At 40.7% G+C, this 18,079-nt stretch overlaps 1 long non-coding RNA gene and 1 pseudogene across 2 annotated transcripts in view; one reads left to right on the top strand and one right to left on the bottom strand.

Moving 5' to 3' along the window:
* LOC107501903 overlaps nt 1-18,079 on the top strand; it is a 570,942-nt gene that overhangs the window by 102,800 nt on the left and 450,063 nt on the right. The gene's annotated exons all lie outside the window — the stretch shown is intronic.
* On the bottom strand, nt 8,448-8,565 carry LOC118612189 (annotated as a pseudogene).

Raw genomic sequence — 18,079 nt, 5'->3', positions numbered from 1 at the left:
TAGAGGGTTTCCTTAACATCAAGAGGTGAAACTGATGTATTTCTTTATAACATTTTCTTAGAGTGAACCTGGAGCCCTTCGGGGGCCTCACCTGTTTGCAAGGAGACGCTATCTTTCTGCCATTCCCCAGGGTAGGACACTCAGGTGCAAATGGGGTGCTCATAGCAGGTGAGCCTGGTGGAGCATTTCTCACCCACGTGCCTCAGGCAAGCTGTCCACTCTGCCAGCCCTCTCCTGGTGACAGATGAAGGTAACCGCAGCCACCATGGGGCGGTAACAAAGCCTCGCCAGTTAATGGCAGCCGACGTCATGCGTAGTAGATGCTGCGATGCTTCACTTTACGGGGAAGGCAGGCTCCCGTCCTTTGGCTCTTGTGACTTTTTGCTGCCAACGGTTCACAACCAAATCCCTTTGCACTCTGTTAATGGGAATTGCCTTGTCTGGAAATTTCTGGGAGGCTTGTCTCTGTTCCTGGGTCTGGAGAAGGCTGGCAGCAGCCTGCAGCTAATGGCTAACTGATTTAGAAGTTCAAAATGCCTCTTGCTTTAAGGCAGGACAGCTCTACGATGCCACTCATATTTCAAAACACCCCACGGGATCAGGCAGAGGCTGTACCCACGCCGAACGCACATCTTTGCCTGACTTTCCCCCCTTTTTTTCCTGAGAGCCCTCTCTCGATTAACATCTTCAGAACACTTCTCACGCTCTCTTTTAGGGAACCTGGCTAAGGTAGCTCGTAAGGATCTGCCCTAAGCAGGTACTCAGAGATTGCTAGATCCTCTCTCCTTTACCTTTTCTTCCCAGAAGCTGTTTCTGGGTACTAGATTTGTTTTGCCTGGGAGCAATTGCTATAAAATAATAGAAATTTTAAAGACTTCTAAGTAAATAAGAGTCTAAAAAAGTAAAAAGGCAAGTAAGAACTCTAATTTATTTATCATTCAAAATAATAGATGAGTGCCCAATATGAAGAACTACAAGAAAAAGAAAAATCAATAAAAAAAATAGTGGAGAATATGGGCCACTGATGTATAGAAGAGGAAACTAAAATGGCCAATACATACATGAAAAAAAAAATTAATCTCCATAAGGAAAAATGAGATTTTGAACCCATTCCATAGGCAAAATTAAAATGATAATATTAGTGTTGGCATAAATATGAAGCAAACTTAAACTCACACCCACTGGTGGAAACACTCACTATTAGCATCAGCATTTTGGATTGCGGTTTCTCAGTATCTAGTAAGTTCGAGGATAAGCATATTTCATAATTCATCAGTTTCACTTTCAAGAATTTACCACTCATAGCTGTCACACGCATGTATTTGTTAATGCAAAAGCAAACAAACTAACAAAACTTGGAAGCGACCATGATATTCGTTATCAGGATGATGAATAAAGCATTTGTAACATTTATGGAATGAATACCAGAAAGCTTTAAAAATGGATGAACTAGAATGATACATATTGACATGGAAAATTTGGGAAACAATATTGAGCAAAGAACACAAGCTGCAGAAAGACACGATTTTTAATTTTTAACTCAAAAAAGTTCTATACATTTTTTTTTTTTTAATGAATACTTGCAGATGTTATAAGTTCCCCACCTACCTATGGCCTCTTCAGATCTTATGAACCGTAGCCTAGGGCCCACCTCTTCCATGCGACTCTCTGGATGACCACAGCTTCAATGGCTCTCTTTATGAAAGCCATCACACCCCTGTTTCACCAACGACATGGCTGTAAGTGCTTGTGCATTGTCATCTTTAGCGCTTCGAGTGTTTAAATATTGTCTAATGTGCTTTCTGAGCCCAGAGGAGCCTATAGCTTCTCCTATGCTTTTCATAAAATTATCTCATACGTGCCTCTCTATACTATAAATTTTGCCAACCACATATTTTATTTGAAATTACTCTCTGGTCATTATAATTAGTCGATTCTTTGAGTATCTTTGAGTTTTATTTATGTGCCGGTCATTGAGAATACAAATAAAATGATGGAGGGTTTTTCTCAGTGATCTCACTGAATTTACTCTCTCTGAAAGCCTCTGTCTTTGCAATAGAATTTGAATTATTTCTTTTTAGGATAGATACACAGCTACTTTCCTTAAATTTCTATTCATTCTCCCATGTGGGATCTCCTGTTTTGTGAATTCCCCATCTTTCTTTCCTTGCAGTCGAGTAAAGTTTAACTAGAATTTATCCTCGAGTAGCTTTCTAGAAATGGAGAGTAAAATTTTTGAGATCTTCCATATGTGAAAATATCTTTACTCTTCTCCGATAGCTGGCAGAGAGTTTGAATATTTACATTATAGGTTTGTTATAAACAGAATCTTGATTATTTCTCACCCATCTTCTGTTTTATAGTATAGCTGTTGAGAAATTTAATGATGTTCTAATTCCTAGTCTTCTTATCTAATTTGTTGTTTTTCCCCTCTGCATCCTTTTATTCTTTAGTTTCAGTTTTTAAGGATTTCCTATGTACCCTTCTTCTCTCTTCTTTCTTTCCAGAAATCATTTTTTAAAAACATTTTCCTACTTCTCTATTTTTAAAAACATTTTCCTACTTCTTATTCTTTGCCCTTTTGTTCTACAGTCCTGCAAATTCATTTTACTTTACTACGCTGCTACTGAATTATTTATTTGGATTATGAAGTTATTAATTTCTAAGAGTTCTTCCTTGTTCCCCGAGTGTTCCTTCTCAGTGGCGGGTTGTTGTTTCAAGAAACCAATGTATTCTATGCTATCTCTCCAGATATTCTATTAAAGTGTCATAGGTGAGTCTAGAATTTCACTTAACTTCCTGCTTAAATCATCTTGGCTATCCCTGGCTGTGTCCGATGGTCTTGAAACCAGAGTGATCCTCTTTAATTCAGTTATAAACTCCTAGTCTTCATTGGCGTAGGAGTGGGGTCCTGTAGATCTCACCACCTTTTATTTAGTATTTCCACTGGTATTGCTGTCTTTAGACCGGCACCCAGCTGCCCAGGCCTTCCATCGTTCCTGGTCCTTCTAGATGCTGAGACCCAGGGATCTGCAGGCCAGATTCACTCCCTTCTTGGGAGTATTGCCATCTATAGACTCTTAGGCTGTAACTTTCTCTAATCTGCTGAGTCAGATGCTAACTCTCTACCCACTTTCACTTTTCTGGAATGTAGCTGAAATTGCTGATATGCTGTTGTTTCGTCTTTTGGTTGATTTATGTTGTATTCCTTGTCATTCTTTTGCTTTCATTCTGGCCGAATTTTTTTGTAGAATAAGTGAAAAATGTCTGTGGTCTATTCATCATTTTTCACCTGAGGCCTCCCTTAGGAAAGTAACTGCTTTGATTTAACTTGTAATGTAAAGGAGATCATAAAAGAGGATTTTCAATGGGTAGGGTATGCTTCAGATTCTTAAAGTCCTCCTCAGTTGCCGAATTTTTCCTCTTAACCTTCAGGAGATGAGCGGATGTCCGGATCATCTTGAGTAGACTAGACTCGCACGCTGAGGACTCTGAAGCAAGGCCGGCCTCCTGGGGGTGTGAACTGTGGCATCACTCTGAGCCCTGCTCTTTGAGGGTCCTGTGCTTGATATCCTGTCTTGAAACTCTTCTTTTTGGAACAAGGACCCACATTTTTTATTTTTCTCCAAACCCTGCAAATTATGAAACCGATCCTTCTCTAAAGTGTGAATACCCCGATGTCAAAATATAATTTGAGGATCACATTGTCTCACGGCTGTCAGCTCAAACTTTCCTTTTATAAGTTCCCTGCCAATGGCCATGCACCGCTGTTAGCTCATTATCGAAGCTGCCTTGCTTAGCAGTTTCCTTTCTCTCTGGCCTCTCCGACAGAAAGTTTATTCTTACCCGGAAATGAAATGCACATTCTTCATCTTCTCTGTGCTCAGCCCATGTTTATATGTATAATTTCATAATTTATACATGTTACAAAACATATATATTTATGTTTTTATTATAAAAAACATGCACATCATGAAAATATTAAAAAATGCTGAAAAGCATAAAAAATAATTACCACTATTTCCTCTATTGAAAAATAACTGTTAGGAACTTATTGCCATGCATATGTCTTTTCAATCTTTTTTTTTTGCATATATAGTTATAATAACAATGATAAGGATGATAACCGCTTGATTTAGTGCTTATAATGTGCTAGGGATTGCTCCGTTTTAAATGAATTATTGCACTCAGTAGGTAAACATATATAATTAGAGATGTATGGCTATATAGCATATGCATAAATGCTAAGGTTATAATGTATATCCAGTTTTTTGCTTTGTTCCACTCAATATTATATCATGAGCACTTGTCCTTATAAAAATAAGAAAAAATAAAACGAAACATTGTTACTTCATGAATAGGTAACAAAGAAGGGCCATTTCATTCTTTTTGCAGACTCCTAGGACATGTGACCTTGAGTGCGTCACTTTTCCTCTCGAAGCCTCAGTTTCTTCTTTTGTAAAATGATATCTGCCTACTTTACAGGATTACGAGGGCCGAAAACAACAGCAATAATAAATTGCTGCCACTGACACTATGCTGTGTTCTAGACTCGTATGTACTTTGTCGTTTATCACGTTTATTTTGACAGTCCAGGAAAGCAGGTGAAGTCTCGTTTTCCAGATGGCTTTATGTCACCTGCTGCAGTAACTCTGGAGCTCCATGTAAGTAGCATTTATAGAAAGATGGAAACACTAAAATGTACCCGTAACCAATAGGATTTCCAACTTTCGAAAGGCTGAGGAAGAGAAAGAATACATTTTCCCTTTTCGCCTGAGCTTTACTTATTTATTTCTTGCCACAGCCTCAATTTCCTTGATATCACCCTGAAAAGCCATCTTAAAACGTGACTTGAGTGACTACTCTTTGTGAGGCTATGATGGATGCAGAGAAGCTATTCCTCAATCTTACCCTCTGCTTTTGCCTTCAAAAGTGGAGAGATTCTTTTCTCTAAAACCTAAAACTTCTTTCAGTCCTATTACTTTGTCAAGTCACTATTATTAGTAACTTTGGTGTTCAAAGTTTTCTTGTGAGAGTATTGGACTGTCTCACTCCCTGGGTTGGACCTAGCCTTACTTTGGCCAGTGAAATGTGAGACATCATCTAGACCTGCCCTTAGCAAGAAGCTTTAAGAACCATCCAAGGTTCTTCTATATTCCATTCTCTCTGCCCCTAGACCATCAAGTCCCAAGTAAGGGATGCCCTTTAGTCTTTGCCCTGGAATGAAGAAGACAAGGATCAGAGCCACAGTTCACCAGTTTCAGCAGGGGTAGGGAATCTTTATTGTTGCAAGCCACTGAGATATTTTGGGGCTTACTTGTTACTGTTGCATGCCTTACACATTGCTGACTGACACAGTAGGTTATACCTCTGACTTTTCTTTCACACAATCATTTGTTATTATTAAAGTCCTTAGAATACTTGCGACTGTGCACTGCGGGACCTTCTATGCTATAGTAACGGTTCTTAACCTTGGCTACCAATTAGAATAGTCTGAACAAGTTCTGTATGTTTGGTTTAAAGTAGATCCCCAGACTTCATTCTGCTTCAACTAAATTAGAATCCCTGGTGTAGGTCCCAAGTGTTGGTATTTTCAGAGGTTCTTTAAGAGTTTGTAAAGTGCAGCCAGGAGTGAGGACCTTTACTTTCAAGGGAAAGAAGTCTGGATTCTTCAAGAATAATAGTGGTCACTGAGATAGACCATTGACTTGACAGAGAAGTGGTAGAGCAGGAAACTTCCAGGGAAAAGGAAAACAAAGGATTGCCTTCAGAGCTGGAGAAAGGAGAGGAAGTCCCTCTCTCTGAGTTCGTTTCACAATAAAGAGAGTCTCAGTTCAGCTGAGGCCACTGGTATGCAGTAAGGAAGGTGGAGTTCAGGTAAGTGGGAAGCAGAGCCCCTCAGAGATCCATCCTTATCTGGGTACCAGGGAGCTCGCGACCTCAAGAAAGACCAAAAGACATGATGTTCTATATGTTTAGCCACTATAGTGTAGCTAAGATGTACTCGCAAGAGGTTCCAGCACAGAGGAGAAAAGTAGGTTCGTCAGCTTCATTTGTCAGCCATTGTGTTAGTATTATTTTATGTTGAAGATTAATTATATAATTTTGGATAGAATACATGCTATGCATTTCCACTGTGTCCAGGAGTGTTGGGGAAGTGGTTAACAGAGTATTCCAACTTACAATTTTCTATGAATATTATTATTTGGAGAAATGAAGATAAAAATGCACTATCATTAACATTACCAATTTATTGAGACCAAGGCACTGTGACATATATACTGACTATAAAATTCAACCTGTCTTCACAAAGAAGATAGATTGGGGAGATAAGATAGTCCTACTAGATCAAACTGATTAGCCTTTTTCCCTTCAGTAAATTATATCTCATCTACCCATCTACTCATCCATCCATCCATCCATCCATCCATCCATCCATCCATCCATCCATTTCTTCTTGCATTCATCATCACCCTAACATTTATTGAGTATTTTATATTCATTCATTTGATTCATTCAGTCAACATTTACTGAGGACTTGCAACACGCCAGGCAGCAATGGCAGGTTAAAAAAAGTCCTAATATGCTAATCTTAGGAAATGGTGTGAAAATCAAATAAGCTAATGTAGATAGAAAGGTTATATGTATACTTTGACATGCTATTAAGACATGAAGGATTATTATGATCCAATCTTTAATATCACTGCTTTGTAATCCAATGCTCTGTTATTTTTCAGCCCATTGACAGGCACAAATATTTCCCCAGACTCCACAAGCCTGCAATTAAGATACTGGAAACATTCATAAATACACAAGTTGACTAATTAGTCCCTAATTAGTTAGCAGATTGGGTATTGTAATCACCCTAAGATATATTGGTTAATGCCATGGAATAGAAAGAAGAGTTTTGCTACATTATATTATGTCAAAATTTGCATAAAGATTTCATTAAAATGTTTAATGGGACCTGCCATTTCTGAGCCATCGCCAGCCAGCCAGTCAGTGGCATTTATGAGATCTTACTGGTCTTTGGAAGTTCGGGCATGGAATTAACAGATGATCTTTAAATTCAGTAAAAAAACAAAATGAAACAAAAAAAATGGAACATTTTCAACACCTGTAATATTTCAAGATTTTTATTGACCACTCAATAATGAAATATAAGCATTATTAGTTTTTCTTACTGGAGTGATGCTTGGCTTTAAAATCATTCATTTCTAGACTTCTGTTCCAAACAACTGAAAAGTCCCAAGAATTAGATGGCAGTTCTGCTGTCATTTTCACTTTCACTGTGCTGTGATAGATTTGGGTGTTCTTACATTTGTTAGTTTTTAATTCAGAGTCTCTGTGGCTTCCCAGAAAACACCGGAGAAAGTCTAAAAGAGAAGTTAATGATTTCCACATAAATTCGTCTTCAGCTTCTTGAGAAACACTTAGCTATTCTTCCTTTTGAACTTGCATATTTCTTAGTTCATTCATTTCTGATAGTAATTCCAGATATCAAAAAGAAACATTGATATCTTGAGTAAGTTAAAGCCCAGTGATGCTTTGTGTTTAGCTTCATTGTTTAATGAAGCTTGAGAAATCACTGGTTCAACATGACTCTCCATAAAGGTGAATCTTGTCCATGCAAATTGACTGTGAAAGGTTGATAGAGCTGTTGCCTGCGGACCCTGCCAAGGCGGCCATGTCATTGAGCTGCTCATTTCTTTGTTCCAGGATCTGTTCCTTGGGTTTTTACATTTGGGAATTTGATTTATTTATGACGTGCACACCTGTGCTAGAGAAGACCAACCAGAGCACCTAACTCAGAGCAGTTGCTCAGCCATACTTGCTGCAGGGGACAAAGAATGAGCGAGTTTCTTGAGTAATTTTCTAATTCTCAACAAAGCCACAGATCTGACATTGAATAAATACCCTGAATGGCTGCTTTTTTTTCCTTGCATATTTTTTTATTTGGAGAATATTTTTAGAAAACAGAAATCTATGAAGAATAATAAAAATCTAATATCATGCACCCAATACCTCAAACTGAAACACTGGTAACTTTTTTTCATACTTGCTTCAGATTTGTAATGAATGAAAAAAAAAACATTCTAGATAAATATGGCCCTTTGTCTTGCATCCCAATCCTATTCTGTTCCATCTCTTCTCAGAGGCAAGCACTATTACGAATCTATTGTGAATACATTTTATCTTTTCTTATGCATTTACTTACAAATATATGCATAAATTGATAATACACCAGGAGTTAAACTGTGGCTCATCGAGTAAATCCAGCCCATGGCCTGTTTCCCTAAAGACTATAAGCTATTTATTTATTTATTTAGTTATTTAATTTAGGCTAGGCAACCCTTGGTTGACCTCACAGATTTCAAAGATCTTGTCAACTTACAATCTCTTATTTTATTTTATTTTATTTTATTTTATTTTTCTAAAATTTTTCACACCTACAGCACCTGGTCTTCCTAGGTGGTCTCCCACCCAAGTACTAACCAGGCCCAACCTGCTTAGCTTCCAAGACCAGACGGGATCAGTCTTGTTCAGGGTGGCATGGCCATAGATTGGCTTTTATGTTTTAAAGAGTTGTTAAAAAGAATAGACAACAACAACAAAAAAATAATATGTGACAGGTATCACATGTGGACTGCAAATCCTAAAATATTTACTACTTGTCTTATACACAAAAAGTTTGTCAACCCCTGATATATAATATCAGCTTTGTTTTAAGCTGTAAAGGTATCCTATCCTATAATTATTCTGAAACTTGCTTTAAATTTCAGCCCTATATTTCTTGAGTTCTGTGCTCATTGACATATGTATCTGCTTTGGTATTTTTAATGGCTGCATAGTATTCCATCATATTAATATAGCACACTTTTTATTAATTTTCCTGCTAGATGGGTATTAATATGGTTTCTACCCTTTTTACTATTAAAAGGGGCAAGAAACATTCTTGTATCTTGTGCACATGAAAGTTTCTCATGGGATGCATTTCTGGAAGTGTAATCATTAACTTATACAGAATGTGTATTAAGAGTTGGACAGAACCAAACTGTTCTTGGCAGTAATTGTAAATATTTCAACACTCGCCTTCATTTTGAGATAAATTCTTACTGCCCGCAAGCTCTTGCTCTCCTATTGTCCCAGCAAATGGAAAAGACAGCCTTTGTCTTAATGGCCTTCAGTGTTCCATTGTCTCCCTGTCACAAGCCAAACATTGGAAGCAAAAGCCCTCTCAAGAGCTCCACAGGGCTAGGCAAATAGGAGTGCTACACCTTTAAAGAGAGTGCTGAGAAACGCTCTTGGCTGTCTGGATAGAAACGACACAGGCAGCAGGCCCTGCTGAGAGACTCTTGCCGAGAGAATGCTGACAGGCATTCCACTTCAAACAGTGTGTGGTGGCAGGTGTTCTGCTCTGAGGCCGCTTCGTCCTCCGCACGGCTTCCCCAGGTGTCGTCAGTGAGTGCTGTGGTCAGGGGCCATTTCCCTCCAGATCCAGAGCTCCAGGAGCAAAGACTGACAGGCAAGACCCCTCCGAGGCCAACTGCGATTGCGCCGAAGATACACGTGTTGAGTACTTACTGTGTGACTCACCTTGAGCCTTGGGCCGGGGCCAAGGCAGGGCAAGGGAGCACATAAGAAAGAGAAACAAATGATAGAGGCTCTTGGTTTTAAGTTGCCGGTGGTGTAAGTACCGAAGGGCTTGGAAACCAATAGGTACTTAACTCCGCTGGGAATTTCTTTGATCCATGCAATGTCACATGTGACACCTGGCTTTGGTTGATATGCAGAAATCACCTCAACAGCCAACAGCTGTTAAAAAACCAAATAACAACACAATAGAAAACCAACGACCAGCCAACCAACCAAAGAAGTAAAGCCCAAACCGCCAAAAATGCAGAACTTGTTTCTTTTAGAAGTGGTACTGGGCTAAAAGCTTGTCATTTTATCTGGAACCAATACATGAGAGGAAAAGACAATTTGTAGACTTTAGCGATATTAATGCAAAGTAGCCACTATAATTTTATTCCTCTTTGGGGCTCTGCATCCAGTGTATACCCCATCCTCTACTGCCAGAAAGGTTTATGCAACAGAGACCAGGATCATGTTCTAATGGAGACTCAGGCTTCCCGGGGCAATGATGCTTCCCAAGAGGGCACTAGACATTTTTCTATCACTTCCACAAATAATGGACCCCATTAACAGTCTGCCCAAGGAGGCAGAGTGAAGAGTTTGTGTTCGTGTCAGGAAAAAACAGTTCTCCATTCATTCAGGAATGTCGTTGAGGGCTCAGCTATGTGCTGGACTCTGGGAATGGGCAGATGAACCAGACGAAATCCCAGTGGCCACAGTCCAGTAGAGAAAAGGAGAGTTGGAATTCGGTTGGCACGCGCTGGTGTGACTGCGTTGCTTGCGTTCAGGCCACATCGGTTATGACTAGTTAAAGTTCCTGCCCTACCAGCTATTAAGCCTTTGCAGCATTCCACCCGCAGACAGGCAGCCGTAGTCACCTAATCAAGCAGCAAGAACTACCAGGTTAGGGCTGTGCGTTCTGAGAGCAGGACGCTTGATTCTGGGAAGATTTCCAGAGAACATGAGGCAGAGTGTAATTACGGAGAAGGGGAAAGGATTTGTCAGCTCGTCAAGGAAGAAAGGACATTCTGAGAAAAGAAAATAGGATGCACGAAGCCTGTAGGTAGGATCTCCCGGCACCTGTGGTGAACTGCGTGGAGTCCATCCATGCAGCAGTTATCCGTGCAGGTAGCAGAACAGTATATATATAGTACAGGCAGGTAACTGTCATGAGAGAGGGACCTGCCCCCTTAGTTGCACAGCTATTTCATATCATGCCTTAAATGTAGATGTCTCCAGCTATATCTTTGTCTAACAGAGGGTCGAATGAATGAGGAGGCGGTAGGAGATTTAGCCAGGGAAGATCAGGGGAGACCCATTTGCCATTTTAAAGAACTTCATCCTGCAGATAACAGAGAGCACTTGAAAGTTATTGGTGGGTTACTGAAACTGGAGGCGGCAAATAATAAGGACATGAGTGCAGGGATTCATTAGCTTATCAGTTCTCAAAGATGGCAGTAGGACGTACAGCCGGCAGTGGCAGTGACATAGCCTTGAGCACCAACTGCCCCTTCACACCCTGGGCTTCTGCATTAGCTTGGTTTGAATTTCAGTGCGTGCCTGGCTGGGTCACGTCTCTCTTCCGTACCCATTCACTTCCCTCTCACTGAAATGCTCTTCCTGTCCGACCCTTCTCCTCCATGTGGTGAACTTCCGACTCCTCTCTCGCAACTCAGGTCAAGTGTCCCGTCCCCTCGCTAAAGTATTTATGAACTGTCGCCTCCTTTTCCAACCCAACACTCCTGGTAGAACTGGAATTTCCTTGAGTTCTCATGGTACCCAGTACAGGCTTCTTCCCTGACATCAACTCAAAGCTATTATTCAGTTTTCTGGATTCTTCATTGTGTGACAAGCCTCAGAAGTCAGATGCTGTGTCATATCTAAGTTTGTAACCAATCTCAGTACACAACACAGTGCTTGACCATAGCAAGTGCTCAGTAATGAGTTAAAAAATTTAGAGAACCGACAGATTGGTAAATGGGGCACGTTTCTGGGAAGTTACCTGCGAAAGTGCTCTCCAGCTGCTAATGGTGAAACCAGGGGGTGCGGATGGCTGCAATCTGACTTAGTTAAAATTTATAATAAACCGAGTAGCTTGGGAAAGGACATCTCCCCCTTGTGCTTTGTCCTAAACTATTAGCCCATTTAGAACATACCATCGAAAGAGGCTTTTTTTTGGATCGAGAGCACCTTTTGAAAAGAAACATTAAGCTTGAGGATTTTTTAAGTATTAGGAAAGGCCCAGCATAGATTTTTATTGCTTTGTTCTGAAGACGTTTGTCCGGGCCATCCTGTGATAATTCAGAATGATTTTTCATGCTATATAGAAAGCAGTGACTCGAAAGGACTAAGAAAGGAGGCTGCATGCATCTTGATTCTCTTTTATGTCACAGCCCTTCTCAGAAACACATCCATTCTCCTCCACCTGTCCCTTCCCCCTCAAAGATCTGCTAGGACACTCTGTAATATTCTTCTCTTCTGAAAAAGGATAGAAATGCAAGGCATGAGAAGCACCTTTTTCCTTGGCACTGTGTAGATAGTACTAATTGATCATAGAAATCTTTCCTTTTGAATCTGGATGACATCTAAAAAACCTTTCTGGGCAACCATAGCCAGAGGTGGCATCAAAATCATTTTCACTGTGTGTTCTGTAGCTTTTATTAGAGTATTTCTGGCTAAATATTAGGTTGAATCGTGTGAAGTTACTGTTTTTGTAATGGTTAAAAATGGGCAAATATTGAGGATTTCATATGGTTCTCCTATAGAAATTTGACAGCTTGACTTTATATCCCAGAGTTCCCTGGGTAGATAGGCAGATCAGATCTCGTACCATGAATCTTTGACATACTGTATGTGAATGCGGTACTTAAATTATAGCTTTCATAGCTGTTCTGAATACCCCCACTTTCTTTGTAATGCATGGAACCCCATACACCAATGTTTCTGAGAGCCTGGTCTGCCATAAAGAGTTTTTCAAAAAGTACCAAGTTGAATTTTACTTTTCAGGAATCAGGCAGATAGTTATGTAATATCATTGGAAGGATTACAAGAAATCCAGCTACAGAAATTCATCCCTTTATGCTTTGTGTCTCCAAAGAAGTCCTCACTACCAAGCAAATATCTCTAGAGAATCGGCACAAGTCAACATTAAGCATTGACACTTAGCACACACTTATGTAGGTCAAACAGGGATGATTTTACCCCCCGAGGGGGGATATTTGGCAACATCTGGAGACATTTCTGATTATTACAACTTGGGGATGCTACTGACATTTAGCAGGTAGAGGCCAAGGATGCTGCTATACATCCCACAACGCATGGGCCGGCCCCACTATAACACAGAATTATCCACTTCAAAATGTCGGTCGCATCGAGTTTGAAAAACTCAGAAAGAGTTATCTTACAGGGAGCACTGTGGAATTTGGCAAGGGATAAACAGATGGCATTTGTTATTAAACAGAGACGGAGACATAAATCTAGAAGTTGGAACGCTATTTAAGATATGCATATCTGGGTGCCCTTGGGTAAAGGCCAGCCACGGGTTGAGTTTCCCTGGAAGTAAACGTGTTCGATGTAAATTAGTTTGATGTAGTAGTCACTAGGGAACTCTCTTGGAGTCACCAACTGAGAGTGGGTGGGGAGAGAAGTGGAGTTGGGATGCAGCTTTAGTGGAGACCTATGGGGAGCTCTGAAGATCGAGTGTCCCCTCAGAGCCACCCCTGGTGGGAGTCTTTATTCCCTGGAGTAGATCAATCCTTGGCTTCACGCTTCCCCAAAGGTGCCATCACTCCGTTGGGTTATTTCTCTTCAGCAGGAGCAGGATCCGAGGGGGCGACACTCCCAACAAATGGGGGGTACAGCCTTCATGATCTGAGGGGGCCTGGAGGCCTTCTCACCTCATCCTCCACAGGGCCTGACTAAAGGCAGAGTGGACTTCACAATGTGACTCAAGGACTATCCCGTATCTTTTGCCTTATATTTCCATGAACATTTTCAACTAACAAATCGCATCAGTTTCTATTATTGACACAGTTTACACATAAAGAAACGGAAGTGCAGGAATTAATTTGTTCAAGGTCACATGGAAAACGCTGAACAGAACTCTCAATGTAACCCAAATCTCTGACTCCTTGTCCTTTCCGTCCCACCATTCTTTTTCTCTAATATCTTTTTTAATGACTCTTGGACAGTGGCCCATCTGTGCTTGGATTTGGACTTCATTCATATTTTGTTGGTATGTCCCTTTCTTTAAAGAGGGCTGGGGGCGAGGGCCTATATCCTACTGGGCCTTTGCCTCGTGACTTGAAGCAAACTCTTCCCTTTCCCTGTTTATGTTCTGGCAAATAGCAATAGTCTCCAGTTGCCCAATCCAGAGAAATTTCTGAGTCATCCTGACCCTTTTCTCTACCTCACTCCACACATAAGTCAAGACCTCTTTCTCACTCATTTCTTGTGCTATTACCATAGCGTCTCGTGTTTGGCATTTGTAGAACCTTGCAACTGCCTTGGCTTCTCTAGTTGTGGCTCCCCCCGGCGCAGTCTTGCACAGTCACCAGAGCTATGGGATGAAGTCCAAATGCCTTAGTGTGGCCACGAGGACTCCTTCAACCTGGATTGCTTGCTTGCTCTGCCCTGGACCCCCAGGCTCCCCCAGTGGAACCTAAGCTCTGATCTCTTCATTCACTGAGCACAAGAAAGATTTTCAAGGCTGAGCTTTTACTTTAGCTGTACCCTAGATTTGGAATACTCTCTTTTTAGCTTGAAATTCTTTTCATCCTTCGAGACCAAATGTGATTTTTTTATGTGCAAGCCTCCCCATTTCCTCTGCATCCAATATACTTGTTGTTAAATGCCTTCACAGGTTATAGTTAGTTCGAGATGTCTTTTTCTCCCTCTTCTGACTTGAAAACTCCTCACTGGTAGAGACTAGGTTTCATTTAGCTTGATAGGTCCAGAAATAAGGCCAGGACTGGAATGTGAAAGTACCTTCTTGGGAGAATGACATAGTGGCAAATGTGACAACGTATGATCACCCCTTTAATTTTCTTCTAGAAAGGCAGTAGCGGTCTCTTTCAACTCTTTCGCCAGAATGGCAAATGTGAGCATGCATCAAGAGAAATATCCCAGGGAATAGCGAAAAACACTTCCTAGGCCTGTTATCACTATCTTTTATGAATGCATTGGTTCCACATGTAATTAAAATGCCTTCCATTGTTTCTTTCCATGCATGAGAAGTATAGATAAGTTAACTAAATTAAAGCAGAAGAGACCATTCAACTTGGAAGAGCTGGCAGTCATCTGAACATCTGCTAGTGCTGTCTTCTTCACCATCCAGCCACGGAAACATATCTTAATCCTTTGAGCTGGGTTCATCTTGAAGTTTCTGTGCCTTTTTACCTGTACGTATATATGTGATGCATATACATGCTATATAATATCTTATTGATTTTTTTTTACTTTAGAAAATTCCATGAGCCTTCATTTAAAAATTAGAATACGTGGGTGCTGTCTGGGTGTTACAGGAGATCCAGTGATGGTGAAGCCATAGACCTTGCCTCCCCAGAAGCCTCAATGACAAGGTGAGAGAGGTACTAATCAGACCAGAAATGTCACTAGGATCCCCTGAAATGTGTTTCATTCACAGTTTTGCTCCGTTTGAGCTCACAGAAGATAGCTCTCCTAAGACCGTCAAGGACATTCATCCTTTTTTTCTGGCAAACAGAGAAATGACATCACGCATTCAAGTTTTGGACCAACTACTTAAAATCTGTAGAATCCAGGGCAACGTGTGTAGCTTTACCCTGCCTCCCTGCACTCACCGGCAACCTGTAATAAAAGCTTCCTTCATAAGGCTGATAGAAGGATTTGATGAGAAAATATGTTACAAGTGCCCAGAATAGTGACCCAACCAGAATTACATGTGCAACAAAGTTCTGTCCTTATCTCTTACAGAATTTTTGATAGGTTTGCAACACTTTGTACAACTTAGAGTGTTCTACAAATATTAGTTATTATTTATACCTCTCTGATCTAGAGGAACAGGATTGGCTACTCAGGTATACTTTAAATAAAACCAAACACATGGATTGGTCTTTGGGGAGTTGCCACTCATTTTAATAAGGGGGAATGCAAAATAGGTCCCTGGAAACCTTTTCTTTGTTTTTGCCCAGTTGCAACACCGTGCCTGATGGCTCTGTTCATTTTAAGAGCTACCCAGACTTGCTGCCAACATTGAAACATAAAGAGGAAGAAACTGCAAAATGTTACCTTAAAGTGTTAAGAATTTAATTAGGAGTGATTTGGTGCTTGAAAATGGCACTCATTAGTTAGGGTAAATAAAATACACGAATAAGGAGCCAAATCCAAGCAGGTAACTGTTTTGATGACAACGTGGATTAGGTAATATTTGAAACGCAGAGTTCTAATTCTAAAATATAAGTGTAGAAACACGTTGGCTTATGTAACAGGCAAGAAACAGTTTTAGATTCTGTCATGTGTTATGGTGGGTTCTCTCGCCTTACCTCATTTTGTCTTTGTAGCGGTCCTATGAGGTAGGTGTTAGTATCTCAATTTTGTAGAACGTTAGGAAAACGAATCGCTTTCTAAGGCCCACGTGGTTAGTAAGAGACAAAATAAGATGCACCTTCAGGTCCTCTGTCTTTCTGAGGGACTTAAACCGAGGTGTCACTGCATGTTTCTCTGCAGCGAGAGGTTGGCCCCCAGCAGAAGCCCCCTTCTCAAGCTGATCCAGATAGAGCTCAGAGTGCAAGGCATCCCAGAGCCAAATCTTGGCAAAAATAAAAAAGGGCTTTTGTATCCAAAACTTCCTGTCCATTGCTTCTATGGTGCATAGTTGAGTTTGAAATATGAAGGCTAGTTCAAATTTGTTTTCCTCGCTTGACTCTCATCTGAAACCCTGAAGCAGCAGAATGTGTGTCGTGGGGAGGAAGAGGAATGTGGTGTGTATGTGTGTGTTCATGCATGCACACACATGTGAGGGTGTGTTGGGGGTGATGTTGGAGTCATGTGTGTGTGTGCGTGTGCGTGCGTGTGCGTGTGTGTGTGTGTGTGTGTGTGTTTCGCAGAGCATGAGGTTGCGATTGGAGGACTAGGGGCCGGGGCAGAGGGGTTTGTGCTCTGGGGCTGGCCGTTCCCTGTTCCTGATGTGGAAACTTCAAGATGCTGTCCATGTCCTACCCACCCCTCCCCCCACTCCACCACCTGTTCAAAACATCTTAATGACCACTCATTTCAGGAGCTGTAACTGAGAACCTTTAAGTCTGAGGAATTTTAGTAAACTTATGGGGCTTCTGAGAGGTAAAATGAGTGAATATGATGTCATGCTTTGATCCCCACGACTGAGATGTAAGACTCAGGAAGCCGAGCCATAGAAAATCTGAAACGGGGGGGACATTCCATTGGCTGGGTCCCATTTGATATGCACTCAAAAAGAGCACACAGAAATGGCATCTCTCGATCTAAGAGGTCCCTTTCACTGAAAATTATGTACTCTCAGAGACAACCAAATTGCTAAGACTAGGTGCCTTAATTTTTTATGATGTGTCACAAATTACTGCAAATCTGTAGGCTTAAAACAACACCTCTTTATTCCCTACCATTTCTAGGGGTTCCAGCATCACTTAATTGGGTCCTCTCTGCAGCGTCTCACAAGGCTGCAGCCTAAGTGTTGTCTGGAATGTATTCTCATCTGGATCTTTCTGTTCTCTTCCAAGCTGTTGACAGAATTCAGTTCCTTGTGGTTATAGGAATGAGGTCTGCAACTCTTAGATACCAGGTATCCCCGTAGGGAGTTCAGAGCATGGCTGGCTGCATCTCCAAGGCCAGTGGAGAGTGTTTCTCCTGCTTCAAGTTTGTTCTTCCAAGGAAGAAAAGGTCCCTCTTTTAAGGAGCTCACCTGATATCCTGGTAAGTTCGACTAAGATCATCTCCTTTCTGAATAGTGCAAAACCAACTGATTAGGGACCTTAATCACATCTGAAAATCCCATCTCCTTTACCACTTTCTGTTGGTTAGAGGCAACCTATAGATTCTGCCATCATTCGAAGGGAGAAAATTGAATACGAGTGTGGGTACCAAGAGATGAGGATCTTAGAATTCTGCCTGCCATACTAGTGGATTAAAAACAAGATGTATATTCAAGTTGCACATGACTCATCAGGTGTAGTGGACAAAAATGAAAACCTCCATTTATACTTTTTATTTCATTTATTTTAATTTTTGTGTGATTTATAAGGAATAGAATCTATTAGAAAAGAGGCAAGTGCATAGAATTTATAACTACATCTTCTGAAAGATGTGCTTTTAACTTTTTTTCTTTTTTTTTTTGGCTAATGGGAAGTACAATAAAAAATTTTGGAGGCTGCTCACTTAAATAGTCTGACAAGCCCAGTGTGACATTGTTTTTACGTTTTAAAAATAAACT

This window comes from Rousettus aegyptiacus, unplaced genomic scaffold, assembly GCF_014176215.1.
Source record: "Rousettus aegyptiacus isolate mRouAeg1 unplaced genomic scaffold, mRouAeg1.p scaffold_m13_p_15, whole genome shotgun sequence".
Lineage (NCBI taxonomy): Eukaryota > Metazoa > Chordata > Mammalia > Chiroptera > Pteropodidae > Rousettus > Rousettus aegyptiacus.
The sequence above is the reverse complement of the archived record's forward strand: the minus strand, read 5'-3'. Positions and strand labels throughout refer to the sequence as shown.